Raw genomic sequence first — 6,679 nt, 5'->3', positions numbered from 1 at the left:
TCCCTGTATTTTCAGTTCCTATCTGTACCAGTGTACCTCCTCTGGTCTAGCCAGTCTTGCAAGATAGAATTCGAGTCATGTTAGTGGGAGCGGGGAGGAAACCTTTAGGAACTAGAGGAAGGTTGTATACGTGTGTATTTTCATCCACAGTTCAGAAAAGGGAGCGAAATGTCAGAATCACAAAGCTTTGTCTGTTCCAGCCCGCTCCTCACCCCCACTCTACTCTCCTTCTCCCTTGCAGAGCCTCCAGCAAGCAGGACACTCTGGATCCCTGCCCTCTTTCCACCACAGTTCGATTATCAGCCGAAGAAACAATTGATCCTCAACGCAGCCAGAAGTAATGACTCACTACTCAACATTAACTAAGACAAATCCAAAATCATTGCCTTTGAGAGACTTTCTTCAAAATTCAATTGGTCAGCATAAAATGACTCCCTGGGGCAAGTCAACTCACTCAACAGTCGTTCTCCAAACATTTGTTTAAAGAGTAAAAAAAAACAAAAAACAAAGCCCTAAGTGCCACATGCCTTAGGTATCTGGAAGACAGAGGGACAAGTTTTATTTTGTCTTAAAAACCCCCAGCTAGTTGTCATCCTGTCAATTCCAACTCGTGACAACCCCGTGTGTGCCAGAGGCGAGTCGCGTCCACAGGGCTCACAAAGGGGTTTCAGAAGCAGGTCACCAGGTCTTCCTTCCAAGGCACCTCTGGATCGACTCTGAACCTCCAACCTTGTGATTAGCAGCCAAGCAACTCCTTTCCTCTTTCCGTGGGCTGGCCCACTCGTGCTCATCAAGGTTGCCCCCACCCCGTACACACAGTGGAGCTGAAGACGATGTTGAGGGCTCTGGAGTTAACTGATACGGAAAGGGCCGCTCAGCATCTGCCGCCTATGCTTGAAGCTCTGCCCACGCTTCTGTCCAGGTGAACAGTGGCGGAGACTTCTGCTCTCTTCTTCCTTTGATAGGAAGCCCCGGCATAGCTGAGAAAGAAAGGCCTCTTGATTCCTCCTCTGAAATATTTATCCAATTCGAATTATATTGGGAATCAAAGAAAAACAGAAAGCGGAGCACTCAAACCCACTGCCACCGAGTCCATTCTGACTCCCGGGACGCTCTGCAGAGCAGCGAGAATTGCTCCTTTGGTCTTCTGAGACGAATTCCTTACCGGAGCAGACCGAGAGAAGTCAACGACCGGAAAGAGCTTATGGGGACAGATTGTCTACACTCCTGATTAAGAAGGCGCGAAGGCCAGGATTCTGGGTGGAAAGAGGCCTTCACATTTGTGAGTTGGCGAAGAGTCCCAATCACATTCCCCTAAGTATTTGTCTCTGTATTTGTTCCTTTCCATTACACAATCACTCCATAGTCCTGTCGGTTGTGGGGACTCATTTCCCCCACAGCAGACAGCCTTCTCTGTCTCCCGTCAGCACGCTGGTGGGTTTGAAGTGTGGACCTTAAGCCTAGCAGCCCGATGCTGAGCCCACAGCACCAGCAGAGCTGGAGTCCAATTTCCTGCGTAACTGGCCTGCTGAGTCTGCAGGAGATGCCAGCAATTCCTAACCAAGGCCTGATACCCATTCTCCAAGGGCACTGTGGTCTGAATCTCTCTAAGGCAGAGAAAGGCTCTTAACCTGGGATCCATTGATGGGCTTGCAAAAGTGGACAAACGCTTTGAAGCTCGTAGGAAGTTGTCTTTAAGTCTCGACCGCCTTCATTAAAATCAGTCTGACGCTCCCCCAAAGAACCAAGGACCTCTGTGTGGGTTTTCTTAACAGCAGTCGTTTGGGGGTCAGATGGATCTTTAAACTTGAACTCATAGAAGCCCCTCAAATAGAAACACTGTGACAAACACCAGAGGCAAGGATAATCCTCAGAGATGGAGGCAGTGGGGGCAGAACAAGCCCAGTTTTAGGCCCCAGTGATGAAATTAGGGACTAAGCAGAAGCCAGTGAGATCCAGGATCACTCATGATGAGACAAGGACTGTGTCCTAGGCACAGTGGCCACTGTCCTCACCCCGTTACTGGGAGGAGACTCACAGCTGTGAGCCTCTCCTCTCAGTTCTTGTTCTGCTCACAAGAAAAAATGCAGGCGAGGGACAGCCTTCAGTCCAGAGTCAGAGAAAAGGTTTGAACCGAATGAATGAGTTAACTGAAGGGGGCACTTGGGCGTGGGAAGTGTGGCTCCACCTCTCTTTCAGGCACGATTCCTTCCATGGACACCTTCTTCCCCTTTGTTACCCTCTTCCCTTTTGCCTGGTTATGCCTAGTTAGCATCCCTTTCCTCACCCCACACCTCACTCCACCCCCCAGATCCCCACTCCCTGACCCACACGTACCCCCTGCCACCAGCAGCCTACGTTCAGGTCCTCACTATTAAAGAAGGTCCTCATGGGTTAGCGTGTGTCCAGGCATCTGGTTGGTCAGTCGGTCGGTCAGTTGGGATCGGGCCTCCATGCATGAGGCCTTTTCCCTGCCCCCTTCCCTGCTGGCAGGACGAAGGCACAACTCTGGACACGGGTCAGGAGCCGTTCCTGTTCCCTCTCCAAACCCTTCTCTGGTTTGTATGGTGCTCTCTCCTCTCCACTCCCATCTGATATTGACTGTAGTTTCCCATTTCTTCAAGCCCTGATTACACACACACACACACACACACACACTTTTTGGTAGCAATCTTTTAATTCCTGCTTTGGGTGCTCTAAAAATATCTTGTCAGGGTCTCAAAATAACACGTCAGAATGGCATCGTCACAATCTTCAGAGCAGGCTTCTAACCAGTCTAATGATGTACAAGTGTGTGATGGTGTCACGTTGCTGGGCCTCCTGAGTTCCCCGGGCTCCTTCTGGAAGGCGCTGCCCTAAAATGGGATTCAGGAAGGTGAGCAGGAGAGAACTGCAGAGTCAATTAAAGGTGAAGCTGGAAACAGTTTTGTAGAGGAAAATGTGCCATCTCAATCTCTCCACCCCCACCTCAAGGACACTCTTATCTCCGCACTCCCAGGACACTGCTGGTACTGTCCTTCTGTTGGGCTCAGGCTTACCGTTCTTTCCGAATCTGATGGAATGGTGTTGGAGGCTAATCTCAAGAGTTCGCCTGACTTGCCTGATGACAAAAATCATCTACCTTCAGAATCATGACCTCCCATGAGCATTGGTATAAGGTCAGTCAAAATCAGGAAGACCCTCAGAGAGATGGATCGACATGGTGGGGGCGACACTGGGCTCAAACCTTGTGAGAATGACACAGTGCATGGGGTCACTGTGAGTCAAAAGCAAATCAATGACAACAATAAACCTAGGGCTCGGGTGTTGAATGTTTAATAGTTGTCCCAGACAATGCTTATCAGCAGGCAAATCTGGAAAATACTAATTTGATGAACTTATGTGGGGGGAGGTCAGATACTTACAGACATCCTCCCCAAGGCAGTTAGTCACCAGACTACCCTGCTCCCTGCTGTTCAAGGACAATGGACAGGCCCACAGTCATTGATTTGGTTCCTGTAGATAGAGTTCACACCCTACCCATAATGGTCTCTATCAGTTGAGCCAGGGAACTGGTCAAACCGGCTCTGTGACATCCAAAGTTAGGCTGCCATCCTGCATCTAGGATCCGCCCATCTTGCCACATGTATACCCCCAATCCCTCCTCTTCCTATTGTGCGGACCCCAATCCCTCCTCTTCCTATTGCGCGGATACCCCTAGATCACCCCTTCCCATTACTGCATCACCTATAGCACAACCCCTTCCTGTGATGTATGTCTTCACCTGTAATTAGCGTGCTTGCATGTCCCCAGAGAATATAAAAGCCTTGGTTAGCATTAAATATCTCTCTCTACGTGGACCACCAAGCGGGGCTGAGGTGAGCATGCTCCATGAAATGTGTCTGACTCCATTATTTCAATATCTCTCTCATCTATCTCTCATGCTCTCTATGACTTTACTATTATCTTATTATCGCTGTACAATTGCGCCTACCGGACCTGTGATAATGTTGGCTTCCCCTTGCAAACTAAATCGGAATTGGCCTTTATTAGGGCTTACTAGGGTAAATTATGGACCTTGTCAATGATGTGCTAGAGCTGGCTCTAATAGACCACTAGAGCCCATTATTAAACTTTCAGGAAATTTTCCAGCAGTTTTAAGACACAAGCATTATTAAAAATTAAATGATATCAACTTATAATAAAATAAATTACATTGAAGTCACGAGTAATACACATAACTCATCTCTTCCTAATTATTTTCTACATTTTATAATTCTCTGCTTTTGAGGCTATTTACATTTATTTTACCAGTTCAAGCGGCTTCAGGAAGTTCATAGAACTCTTTCATTTATCTTTTAATTCCGTTTTTCCATAAATTGCCTGAAGCCCCTGGTAAGGATGTGCTACTGCTCATCATTTCCCAATACCATGATCAGTTCATGAAAAATAAAAATCGAAACACAAGAAAGGACAGAGAAGCTGCCACTGACTCAAGGAGGCTGGGAAACGTGATGCCAGGCTGGCAGGGAACTGGCTCTGATGGGAGCACTTTACCACCCACAGAAATCAGCAGTGCTACAAACAGGGCTCCCTTCCTCTCCCCTAGGCTGCTGCTTAAGCATTTACCAGCACATCTAGGCCTCTGAGCTCCAATTTCATCCATGGCCAACACAAACCCCCCAGAGCCTAGCTCCCAGAGTTTTCCTCTGAGAATGAAATTTATGGAACAAGTAAACCACCACTACCATCACCAGCTGCCTTTAGGGGGATTCTGAGTCCTGGCGACACCTGGGTGTGCCAGAGTAAAATTGTGCTCCCTCCGCTTTTCAGTGGCTGAGTTTTCGGAAGCAAATTGCCAGGGGGGGTTTGTGGGGTTTTTTTCCTAAGGTGCTTCTGGGTGGAACTTAAGCCTCCAACTGGTCAATCAGCAGCCAGGCTCATGAACGGTTTGCGAGAACAGGGAAAGGGCAGCAGCCTTCTGTCTGCACTGCTCTCCTCTCCATGGGGGAGGGCTGGCTTGATGACCCCCACGTCTCCTTTCCAGGGCGTCAGTAAATGCTTGTTGACTTGGATAATGCATGAATGGATGGATGTTCCTGGTACAACTCAAGGAGGAAGTTTATTACTTTAGCAGCTGGCGCCAAAGCGACTTTTACACACGGAAACCAAGTTACTTAGCTCCTGGGGAGGAAGGTGAGCGCTGAGCGCATAGTCGGACTTTTATCACCAAGGAGATAGCTAAGCTGGTTAAAGAGTGAAAAGGAGAAGAGTTTGACCTTCGTTTTGGCTTTGGATACCGAGAGGAAGGACACTGAAAGAGATAAAAACTCCAAACTCGCTCGTCAAGCCCATTCCACCTCCTAGGGGCCCCGGAGAACAACAGAGCACAACTGCCCCTGTGGGTTTTCAAAACTGTGGATTTCTCTGAGGACAAAGCTTCATCTTTCTCCCATGCCTAAAGAGTTCAAAACCAAATGAGATAGTTAAGGTTTATTGTGCCAACCTGGCCGATACACACATGTGGGGTTAATTGAAGAGCAGAGAGATAAATGGCTCCTTGAGCCTCACCTTTTAGTTCTCGGGTCTCTTGCTTTCTGATGGTCGGACCTTAGCCAGTTCCCTGCTTCAGCTGGCAAGGCTCACTTCCTGCAAGACATCCTTGAGGAGAAGCCACACGGACCTACCCCGATGCAGCTTTGGGTGCTAGAGCAGCCGCATGGAGACCCCTGTCAGTGCTGAGGTGCTTACACATTCACTGACTCGGCTTTCCTCTGCAGTCGGCATCACTGCGTGTGTTTCACGAGTTTGAGGAGGACTTTGTAGATCGGTGGCAGACATATGGGCTAATGTTGGACTTTATGGGCTTGGCCTGGACTAGGTTGGGATGCTTTCTTAATGTACACTTACCTTTTATATAAACTCTCTTTTATACATATGAGTTTCTGTGGATCTGTTTTCTCTAGTTCGCACGGACTAACACACCAAACTTGCTGCCACCAAGTTGATCTCAACTCATTGTGACCCCAGAGGGACGAGGTAGAACTGCCCCTGTGAGTGTTTGAGATTGCAGATCTTTAAGGGAGTAGAACGTTCATCTTTCTCTTGTGGTTTCAAAACACTGAGTTTATAATTATCAGCACAACCCTAACTATTCTGCTACCAGGGCTTCACACGGAAGAGCTAGAAGGCTCCGAAATAGAGAGGAGAGACTAGCTCACCATGGGTTAAATTGGGGGTGGGGATGAGTGTAGACGACACTTCCAATGAGAAGCTCCTGGGGACGGGGTAGCCGGAAGACTTACTGGATTGCGCTCATTTGCTGTAAGGTACACTCACTGCCATCAAGTAAATTTCAACTCCTAGCGACGGCAGGGCAGGGTAGAGCTGCCCCTGTGGATTTCTGAGACTGGAGAGGTTGATGGTTTTAAACTACTGACCTTGGCTTTGTCTTCTTTCACCCCCTATCTTTTATTGGTCCTATTTCAGGCTTAGTAAATGTGTCTCTATAAATTACATTTGAGATGTGGGGGTCTCCTCTCTCCCCTAGAAGAAGCACGTTGGCCTTCCATAATCTGCACATCGGTGTCCTAGGGGAGAATTATCACAAAGTTATAATGGTGAGGAAAATAAAATTTTTACTACACTTGATCTTAGCCAAAAGGCCGAGAAGCTGGAAAATAACATTTTGAGTCTGCGT

This window comes from Echinops telfairi, unplaced genomic scaffold (assembly GCF_000313985.2).
Source record: "Echinops telfairi isolate 266 unplaced genomic scaffold, ASM31398v2 ScPeMD7_7458;HRSCAF=8496, whole genome shotgun sequence".
Taxonomy (NCBI): domain Eukaryota; kingdom Metazoa; phylum Chordata; class Mammalia; order Afrosoricida; family Tenrecidae; genus Echinops; species Echinops telfairi.
This window is presented reverse-complemented; position numbering follows the sequence as displayed.